Source organism: Podarcis tiliguerta, assembly GCF_965153285.1.
Source record: "Podarcis tiliguerta genome assembly, chromosome: 5".
Taxonomy (NCBI): Eukaryota; Metazoa; Chordata; class Lepidosauria; order Squamata; family Lacertidae; genus Podarcis; species Podarcis tiliguerta.
Genome location: NC_139538.1, coordinates 14,120,279 through 14,131,769, shown reverse-complemented (window position 1 = coordinate 14,131,769; position 11,491 = coordinate 14,120,279).

The window sequence follows — 11,491 nt, the reverse complement described above, 5'->3', positions numbered from 1 at the left end:
TGTGCATGGCAATTTACTTTTAAAACTGAGAGTACTGTCTGCTTGCAAAAGAGCTAAACTGAAAATAGCCAACAAGCATTTTATTAATTTTCTTGCCCTGTTCACATATAAAAGCAGAAAGAGGGTCTTTTTTATATTTGGTGTTGCATGGGTAAGTAAAAAAAACTACACTGCTCCATTTCCCTTATGTGGTACCCAAGAGCCCATATAGAGTCCTTTTGTAGGTTCACTGTCTGTAGGAGAAAATAACAGAGACCAACCAGAGAATATTGATAAGCAAAGCAGCTAGTAAGCCTGATCTTTATTAACTGTTGCAAAAGGGTGCTCCCCCATATGCAGGAGAAGGAGGAGGACCCAGAACAAAGGTGTGCTCGCCCTGAAATAGACATTTTAAATTGCCCACCCTGGAGTCCAAGAAACATCATACCTACATCACAGAAAAGGTGGTCTACAACAGAAATCTGAATGCGTTGTTTTTACCCTGCCTGCCAGGTTACCTGTTAATGGCCGCTTGACTGAATTACCTTGGGAGCCTGGCCATTCTTTTGTAATGATAATACTTAATTCCTGAGCCAGGTCACAGGCTCACCCTATTCACACCTTAAATGTGGCAGGATTTGTGAGGACAGAGACAATGGGGAGGTTTCTGCATTTCCTCCGACCTCGTAGAGAAATATTTGAGGTGACTGAAAGAGTCAAAATGACTTTAGGACTTTTCCTGTGGGTTTTGGGCATGTAGTGTATATATTTATATATGTGTTTGCTTGCTACATTTATAAACATTTATTATATATATCTATCTATATAAAAGACCTAATTTTTTTTATATCACACGCCAGTCTCTGAGGGGTGCAAAAATCCAGCGGTTCCAGCTGCTTACCCAGGGTTCGTGTTTCCTCAGAATGAGGACTGTGGTGTCTTTATGATAAACGGTTCATTTTCATGCACATACAACCTGAGCCCATGATGGAGGGGTTCACAGCATTAGCACCCCAAAAGGATCTTGCTTCTCCCATAGCCACAGCCTTGGATTCAAGCAGAAATCAGGCATGGCTCTGTCTCTGCCCAGCCTGCTGTCTTGCGTCCAGCTTCTAGCTCACATAACTCAACTCCCAACTCTGGCCTTGTCTTTCTAACCACCCGACAGCTGAGGGAGCAGGGATGGTTCATGCCAAACCTCTACAGGCGAGGAGTTCCACAGGGCAGGACCAGCCCCATCCAGCATGGCCAATGGTCAGGGGTGATGGGGTTGGAGTCCAATATTTGGACAAGACCATGTTGATAAAGACTGGGGCAGTGTGGTTTGTGGATTAGGGAGACCACCATTACTGGTCCTCAGACCCACGAAGTGAAAAAGCAGCAGGAGACCACCCTTTGTATCCTTACAATCTGGACGCAAATTACAAAATAAACACATGGTAAAGTGCTGATGTTAACAGCAACTGATCACAAAGAATGCACAGCTTGAATAAATTAGGTCACATCAACAGATGGCCTAGTTCTATATGCACACATCCAACTGATGGGAAATGATGTGCTTCAGTGCAAGGCAAGTTTTGATCTGCAAGAAAGAAAAGAGGGCTTAAAGAAAAGGTCCCTTCGAAGGAAAGGGAGTATTACTTTCTCAGAGAAACTGGCGCCGTGCGCTGTTCCTCAGAGGTGGAACCAGAAAGCACATAAACACTAACTTGATGGGTGGAATTTCCCAAGCGCTTCTGCAAGCAAACAACTTTGACCGGTCGGCCAAAAACTAAAGGCCTAGTTATAAACAAAGTGCATTTGCCAAGTTTCCTTATCTGACCTCATAAAGAGAATGCAACCTTACCGTTCCAAGTCCAAGGTGTCCCTGTGCTTTGGAACTTGAAAGCTGGACACCTCAAAAGGTCTGGGCTGAAGGTAGGAAATCGTTAGCAGTAAGAGCCACGTTCCCTCCTAGAGAACCTTTTGCAGGGCAGTGACAGACAGGACCGAAGGAAAAGTGGGCAGGGTAATGGATCTACATGTACAGATCTCTCCACCCAGCCTGGCATGAGATATTATCACAGGGACAAGCTAGGCAAGAGGAATCAGAGCAAGACTAGAGAGGCTTGTGGGGTAGGCAGGGGGTGCTGTCTAAGTCAGGTATGGGACCTAAATAGGCTTGTCAGGCCTCTCCAATTGGACCTCCTGGCCATTTTGGTCAAGCCACACATACCTACAGCTGGCATCCTATATGTGGGGCAAGCCTTGGCTCAGTTGAAAAGGGTTTGCAGACGGTGTCAATCAGCTGATCAGTGGTACCTGCAGTGGTGCCTTGGGCAAAGTGTTTCACAAGTCCCCACAACCAGCTGATTGCCAGGACTTGCAAAGCCCCTTTTCCTAGCACTCTGCAAGACCCAACAATCAGCTGATTGTGGAGTCCCCTGACAGGGCCGTCTTAAGTATATCCGGTGCCGTGCTGCAAAAACCCCTCCAGCACCCCCACCCCCGTTTCCCAGAGTTGTCAACCTTTTTATGGTGCTGCTGGCAGCTTTGCGGGGCTGGAAGAGGCGGGCAGCGGCCAGAGGGCGGCTCCTCCAGTGGGGAAGAGGCAGAGGCTCCAGCCACGGCACTGCTTCAGAGAGGCGGGCGAGGGCAGGGAGCCTCTATGGGCAAGACGCCTCTGTCCCCTGAAGCACTTTGCGCTGGGCTTCAGGGTACCTGACAATTAGCCAAGTGAAGTACAGTGGTACCTCGGGTTACAGACGCTTCAGGTTACAGACGCTTCAGGTTATAGACTCCACTAACCCAGAAATAGTACCTCGGGTTAAGAACTTTGCTTCAGGATGAGAACAGAAATTGTGCGGCGGCAGCTGGAGGGCCCATTAGCTAAAGTGGTACCTCAGGTTAAGAACAGTTTCAGGTTAAGAACGGACCTCCAGAACAAATTAAATTCTTAACCCAAGGTACCACTGTATTTCAAAAAGTGCTTTGTGGGGCTGTACATTTTCCCGCATGGTATGGTTTCAAACCGTACCGCCGAAGAAGGCTGACCTGACGTCATTGTGATGCCCAGGGATTGACAGCTGGGTGGCCCCACCTACCTGTCGAATTTGGCCTGGGCAAGATGGGGGAGATAATGACCCCAATTCCTAGTCTAGAGCCAGATAGAGAGGCTGGAAGCCTGTCTGAGTCTGAGGCTGTGCACCCCTGATCTAAGCAATTCTGCCAGGGTTAAGAAAGTTTAGTCCAAACATGAAGCTATATTTACAATGAAGCTTGTTTTTAAACGCTCCGCTTCCTTGATTACAGTTTCTGAAGCCTTCGTGCCTGGGCATTGTTTACAGCCCTTTGTAAACATGGCATTTTGAAAGAACTTGCTTGCATCACATAAAACATTTCTGCAACCAGATCTAGACATGTAAACACACTTTTTATACTCGGTTATCAAGTCTTCAGCTGACCTCTGTATATGGAGAAACTAGCCAGCAATCATGTTTTTGGGTCAATGTCCTCAAAAGCTCCACCTGTTCATTTCTGCAATTTGAGCTGCAGCAGGTGAGAAAGAGGACAGGACCTCTGCAACTTTTAATAATGGTGCAGAAATGGAAATGTCAGCAGTCTCTGCTCCTCCACACACCAGTTAAAGGTGCAATAGCCCCAACCTCTTTTGCCTTTGCCCACCTTATGTTAAAGGCACAAAAGCACAACAGGCTATCTGCTGGTAATTTGGCAGTGATATGTTTACATTGCTTTTTCTCTTTTTTTTTTGCAAGCTGTAGACACCACTCACTTTGACCAAGGAGAAAATACATGTCGGCTGTTGTGCATTTTTTAAAAAAATAATAATTTTGTGCATTACTTTTCTTCCAGAAAAAGGTGCCGGTACTGTGTGCCCTTGAGTGCCACCAGAAAAACAACAACCACTGATTTGGTGGGTGCTTTAAGGAAATAGCATGTCTGCAGGGAAAACCTACCATTCTTGTTAGAAGAGTTGTTAAGCCTGTTATAATCTTTGACTAATGTAATATGTCTTAAATGGCAATTATACACACACAGCTATCTGGAAAACAGTCCCATTGAACTTAGAGGGACCTTTCCCCCTTAGTAAATGTTATGGCTATGTATCATATTTCTTACCTGTCTTTCACCATAAGGAATGCAAACATGCAAACCATTTGCACCAGAATAGGGTGGGTCCTAAAATATGGTCTTCAGGTGGAGGCTGGTCTGTTGATGGGGCATTGCCCCACCAGCCAGAAAGTACCTCCAACCACTTGCCTGCTTTCCTACTTACAACCTCTCTAGCACAGTGTTTCCCAACCTTTTTCCGACTGTGGCTCCCTTCCGACCTTGTTTCCTTCCTGTGCCCCCCCCCCCGGGGCATAGCCTAGGGGGGTCAGGAGGGGCAGCTGCCTCCCAATAAGTAAAAATCAATACAAATCAATACAAATCCGAGGTTCTGTCCCCCCTAACAAAAGCCTGCCCCCTATCCAAAATCCTGGCTACACCCATGCCCGTGTAGAAAGGTAGCTATTTAAATGTTTTGTTTGCAAATAGAACATGTTTTATTTATAATTTTTTTTATAATTTGTACCAAGTACAATTGCATAAAATGATAGGAACATGATGAAATATTGTTGAAGCAGAAAAACATAGAATCGTGGACCTGGAAGGGACCCCAAGGGTCATCTAGTCCAACCCTCCTGCAATGCAGGAAACTCAGCTTAAACATCCATGACAGATGGCCACCTAACCTCTGCTTAGAAACCTCCAAGGAAGGAGAGTCCACAACCTCCTGAGGAAGATCCATCTTCCATGTATTATGAAAAGTAAACAACACTTATTTGAATTACAAGAGGATCAGTCCTGGAGTGTCAACACAAGGGGGCTTGTGAAGAAGGCGCAGCAGAGACTGTACTTTTTGAGAATACTAAGGAAAAACCATCTTCCGCAGAAACTGCTGCTTGCCTTCTATCACTGTGCCATTGAGAGCGTGCTCACTTATGGCTTATGTGTGTGGTACGGAAGGGCTTATGTGTGTGGTACGGAAGGGCTTATGTGTGTGGTACGGAAGGGCTTATGTGTGTGGTATCCAGGACAGGATGGGGTTGTGCAGGGTTGTTAAGGCAGCAGAGAGCATTGTTGGCTGCCCACTCTCCAACTTAGAGCAGATTTATGCCACAAGGTGCCATAGGAAGGCACTGGACATAGTAAAAGATCCATCGCATCCTGGTCACTGTCTCTTCGAGCTCTTGCCGTCGGGACGGAGATACAGGACGATGAAGACAAGAACGAGCCGTCTTAAGAACAGCTTCTTCTCCAGAGCGATCTCGGCCCTGAATGGGAAGCCCGGACTTTGAAAGTCATCTAATCTCCCTTGCTGTATTATACTGTATTGTTTAATTAGTGTTTTTATGGAGCAGTCAAGTAATTTCGTTGTCCCCGAAGGGGGCAATGACAATAAAGATAATAATAATAATAATAATAATAATAATAATAATAATAATATTATTATTATTATTATTATTATTATTATTATTATTATTTGACACAGAGGGGGGAAACCTACAGATGCAGTCCAGAAGGCGCAGAGGGAGCTCTGTATATAAGGAAAAATTTTCAGAAAGAAGTGGTCCTCACTGACCTGGTGCAAAAAGATCTTGTCATCCGGAGGAGACCTGGCTGCCTAGATAAAACACTACAGCCCCCCACACCCTTACCTGGGAGTAAGGCCCACTGAACTCAGTGCGGCTTTCTTCTGAGCAGACAGTTGTTTACAAGATGCAAGTCAGCAGCACCAGACGACCCCCGCTTGGCTAGGTGCTGGGCTGGATCTCACCCCTTGCAGAGCCAGGCCAATGCGGCCGACAGGCCCTGCGCCCCTTGGCAACATTGAAGGCCCTGATCCACTAGGCGCTGGGGTGGATTGCACCCTGCGCCTTGCAGGCTGCCTCCGGGCCCAGCACTGGCGGCAGCAACAAGCAGCTCTGGCTTGCTCAGCCCTACCCATTGCCACCCCACCCCTGCATTTAGCTGACCTGGGGGTTCTGGGTAGTGGCCCCTACTGGTCAAAGCAGGAGCCTCAGCGATCGCCCTCTCCTGATGGAAAGAAACCAGAGTGCTGCAAAGGTGGCAAAAAGGAGCGTTACGCCCGGCCTAATATCTAATGACATCCCCAATTCCTTTACGCAACAGCAGCTGCCGGAATATTGCTTGTGAAAAACTGGAAGGGGGAGAAAATCCCATCACTTTTAGAATGGCAAAACAAACTGCAAGTTTGTGGAAATGGCAAAATTGACGGCAATTATTAGAGGCCACTCAAATCAGAGAATAATTAGAGACTGGGATGGCGTGAAGGAATACATGAAAAAATATGAAATATTAATAGAGAATGTGTAAAAAGTGCAGGGGTAAGAAAATAATAATAGAATCAATTGAATTATTAAATTATAACAACACAACAAGATGGGAGAAGTAAGATACTGATATCACACATGGGTGAAGGGGAGTGGGGTGTATATGGGAACCTATAATATCATTATAATATAATTTGTTAATTGCATCGTATCTACATATATAAAAGGGAAGCCTAGAGCAATTAGATATCTTTTAATTTAGGTAATCTATATTAGAAAAAGGCTTATGTTAGAAAATGAATATGGATTTTGAATTTGATGTTTGTAATATATTTTTTTTTAAAAAAGGAGTGTTAGGCCCTGGTGGGGGGCAGATAGCCGGCAAATCAGGATTTTTTTATTTTTAAAAATTGCCCCCCCCTCACTTCTCTCTCTGTGGCCCCTGAGCCTTGAGCTGTGGCCCCCCATTTTTTCACCTGTGGCCCCCTGTGAATATCCTTGGGCCCCCAGGGGGCCACATGGCCCCCGGTTGGGAAACACTGCTCTAGCAGGTGACACTGTCTGTCACCTTCTTTCATAACTTTGTGTTGCCTTGGTGGAACAAATGGGGACAAAACCCCGAATTAGTTCTCTCTGGTGCCACCTACTGGCTGGCTCCCTGCTTTGTGCCCTACCAGTGCCACCAGTCACCACTGGGTGGGAATGCTCTCTGTTGACAACGCTCTGCCTCTGGATTCCCTGAACTTGAACAGAGGGTTGAGCCAGATGAAGCAAATCTATGGTTTGCTCCAGGCAGCAGGAAGACGAGTGGGGTAGGCAGGAACTGGCATCTGAACTGTGCAGCAATTATATTTTTCTATTCCAAGTCACGGTCCTATTAGAGGACATCGTCTGAGAAACCCTTCAGGCAGCAAAACATCTCGGCTTGACTGTTGAGCAAAGACATCATTGTTTACTTATCGAAACCTGTTGTCAGCCTATGCAGGGTTTGCTCAGCAGATTTGTTCAAACAGCAGAATTTAGGTCAGCCGAGAACTTTGGCAGCTGAAGTTCTGCTTGTTGCACAGCTGTCGAAGGCCCACAGAACTTCCACCAAGGAAAATAAAAAAGCTAGCAAAAGTTATGGACCACACCTTCCTGCTGCTCCCATTTCTCAGGTATTCTATTGATTTGACACCTTAGAATTGGGGGGGGGGGGCTGTTACACATAATGGCCTGTTGTCTGGTAACTCTCTCCTCCATGAATTTGCCTAAACCTTTGTTTTTTTTAAAGCCATCCAAGTTGGGGGCCATCATTACCTTCTTGGGGGGGGGGGGTGTCAGTTCCCTAGTTTGACTATACACTGTGTGAAGTGGAGCCCTGAGAATTGTAGCTCTGTGCTGGAAATAGGAGTCTTCAAAGAACTCTCAGGACCTTTAATCAAATGCAGTTCCCAGGATTCTTGCAGGGAAGCCATGAAGACTGCTTAAAGTGGTATGATACCGCTTTAAATGCATAGTGCAGGTGTGACAAATGTTTCCCACAAAGCTTGTTATTCAAGACTCAGGCAGTCGTGGCGGGTCATTGTTTACAGACATTTGTAAACACAAAGTTTCGAAAGGCCTTGCTTGCATTGTACAAACCATTTCTGCAAGCAGGACAAGATGCATAAACACCGTCTCTATAGTTAGGTTGTCTTTGTCCATGGAGTTTTCTTGGCAGGGATACTGGAGTGGCTTGCCGGTTCCTGCTCCAGGTGGATCACGTTTGGTGAAAACTATCCACTATGACCTGTCCATCTTGGGTGGCCCTGCATGGCATAGCTCATAGCTTCTCTGAGTTATTCAAGCCCCTTCGCCACAGCAAGGCAGTGATCCATGAAGAGAGCTGGACCATAAAGAAGGCTGATCGCCGAATAATTGATGCTTTTGAATTATGGTGCTGGAGGAGACTCTTGAGAGTCCCATGGACTGCAAGAAGATCAAACCTCTCCATTCGCAAGGAAATCAGCCCTGAGTGCTCACTGGAAGGACAGATCATGAAGCTGAGGCTCCAATACTTTGGCCGCCTCATGAGAAGAGAAGACTCCCTGGAAAAGACCCTGATGTTGGGAAAGATGGAGGGCACAAGGAGAAGGGGACGGCAGAGGACGAGATGGTTGGACAGTGTTCTTGAAGCTACCAGCATGAGTTTGACCAAACTGTGGGAGGCAGTGGAAGACAGGAGTGCCTGGTGTGCTCTGGTCCATGGGGTCACGAAGAGTCGGACACGACTAAACGACTAAACAACAACAAATAGTTAGGTTACCAACTTTTCGGCTGGCCTCCGCAGCCATGCTTTTGATCTGGAGCAATTGGCTAAGGTGGTGGTTCCCAGTTAGGGTCGGGAGACCCCTGGGGGTCCACGGCATGTGCCCAGGGGGTCTGCAGCATCATCCCCTGCTAGGGGACTCACTTATCTTGTTAATTGCACAGGGAATTAAATTTCTCTCTTCCCCCAACTAAATCTTTGTCATTTTTGTGTGTTAATATCACAAATTTTATGGTCTTTTATTTAGTATACCTAAAATCCTTGGCTTATTAGGTCCTACCCCACATCTTCTTCCAAAAATTGCTTTGCACAGGTAACTACCATAGTGTTACCAATATTTTTGAAAGTAGGGGCTCCGTGGCTTGGCTTTTGAAAAATAGGGGGTCCTGAGTAATTTGCTAATTGGGAACTACTGGGCTAAGGGATAAAGCTCAGCTCCATGTAGGGCTGCCATACGTCCAAGATTCGGCCTCGCAAATTGTGTCCAGGGGGGAATTCCCCATTTGCAGTAAAATGTCTGGGAAAACCTGGACGTATGGCAACCCATTTTGGGGGGGCAAATTTCTTTTCAAAAAGCTCCAAAACTCTTTTTGGGAGTGATTTTGCAAAAAAAGAAAAGGTTCAACAACTTTGCCCCCCCTCACTAAAGAGAGCTCAACACCTTTGGTGTCTGGATTTTTACTTTTATAATATGGCAGCCCTAGCTACATGTCTGCCAAAGCTTCTGCAACTCAAGGAAACGCCTTCTGTTTCAACTTTTAAATGCCTACTGAGAACTTTTCTTTTCCATCGTTTATGCAAGCAATTAAGAATACATCTTTGCGCCATCATGGAGATGCCACACGCCATACTTGGCGAGAGGTTGGCATTTTGCAAGCCTTTGCTGCTCATCTTCTCCACCCCAGGGGTGTGCTGGACAACCTGGGGCTGTCAAGTGGTGGCCTGGGTAGGACATCGCCTCTTGCACTTTCGCTGCCTGTGGAGAGTGCTTCACCCCACCTCATAAGTGAGCCAGCTCTGCCCTACAGACTTAAACTGGTTAAGCAGCCAATCCTTCGTCCTAGAGAACTCTGGGAACTGTAGTTCTGTGAGAGGAATAGTGGTCTCCTAACAGTTCCCAGTACCCTTAGCATACTACTGTGCCCATGATTCTTTGGGGGGAACCATGGCTGAGAGGCAGTGACTGGCCCAAAGAAACACCATGAGTTTCCAGCGGCAGATGTGAACCCTGGTTTCCCAATTCCAAGTCGGATACTCTAACTTTCTGAAAAGACACAAGTGCTGAGTCCTGTGATTTTCTGACTAGGTTTTTGAATGATGTATTGCTGTTGTGGCTAATGTTGTTATGGCTGCTGTTACTTGGCGCATGTTAGAAACAACAACATAGAAACCAGGCTGTGCTTTCCTGGTGTATATACATCACAACAACCACCACAAATTCGCTATTCCAGGGATAGGGTTGCTTCCCATTCAACTGCCTCCTCTGCAGCAGCTGAGTCTTAAATCAATACTAGCAATGGGAGAGAGTCATCTGCCGGATCTGAGGGAAGTCAGCAGTTTAGTTATGTGGGTTCAAGACCAGGGATGGTGAAATCTCAATTTCTAGGGCCAAAATACTGGATCCCAAACCAAATTCGGCCAATTTGGGTTGACCTAGTGTTCAGTTGGAGTGGCTTGAGAAATAGCCTCAGGACAGATTGGGTCCTCCCAGAGCAACCTGGGGCTGTCAAAAGCGGTGAGCAGTCTTGAGGAGATGCAGGCAAGCAGGTTGGGTGCTTCTGCGCCCTATTAAACACTCTGCAAAACCCCAAAGTGCGAAATCAGGCCCTGAATTGAACCAGGAGGGCCATGCACAGCCCTGCCAGTTTTGGATTTTCTCCGTTTCCCTTTTTTCCAACCTTAAGTTCAGATTGTACCTTTCTAAAAAAAGTCCTGGTTAAAATTCAGTGCATTTCAGTGCAAATTTCTCATGAATACACATTCTGGTATGCAATTTTACCCACTATGCCTTTCTTGGGCAAAGTGAATTCCCCTAATATATAATGCATTTTGGCATGTTATCTGCACCAACGTATACATTTTAATACACTATTCACCCTCGTAGATGCAGATTTCCTGGCTGGGCTGTTTTCCTGATCCTAAGTTGCCCTTGCCCCAGATTTTGGTATTAGCCCTGGGGCTTTAACATACAGGCACAATAAAGTTCCTTTCATCTTTTGGGGGATGGGAGGGGGAAGGAAAATGTCAATCAAGAAAACAATGTGGGGCTGGTTAACCCGGACACGGCTGTTCTGATTAAAATTGGAGACCTCCCTCCCCTTGCATGCAGCCGCTTTAAAAGACAAAAATCTGAAGGTACGGTGATGAATCTCTAGTGTCACCTTTGTTTTGACTCTTAAATGTCTATTTCAAAATAAACCAGTCACATTTCTAGATCAGCTGCCCTGCTGGTGGTAGTGGGAAAATAAGTATTTTGAAGATGAGCACAACTCAGTATTTCCAGGGAAAACTGTCATCTATTTCTAGAGCTGAAGACTTTGTATTAAATTGCAGCCCAGGGAGCTATTTTCAAGTTCGCCACCTGCTGGCATAACTTATTCCAGGCTATTCCCTTTTCACTTGCATCCAATAACCAGTTTCCCTGAGCTATTTTTGAGGCAGATAAGGCTGCATTTTGAATAATAAGCTTCTTTTGCCATTAACCACTGGGTCAGACATAACAGTGCAACCCAGAGAAGCCGGAGTACTGTGCTCTTCAGCGAGTGAAAGGCACTCATGTGTTGATAAATTTAAAACTGGCTGCAAGAGGTTAGCGTGAGATGCCTTACATTCCAATCCTAACTATGCCTAGTGGGAAGCAAGCTCCACTGAGTTCAACAGAACT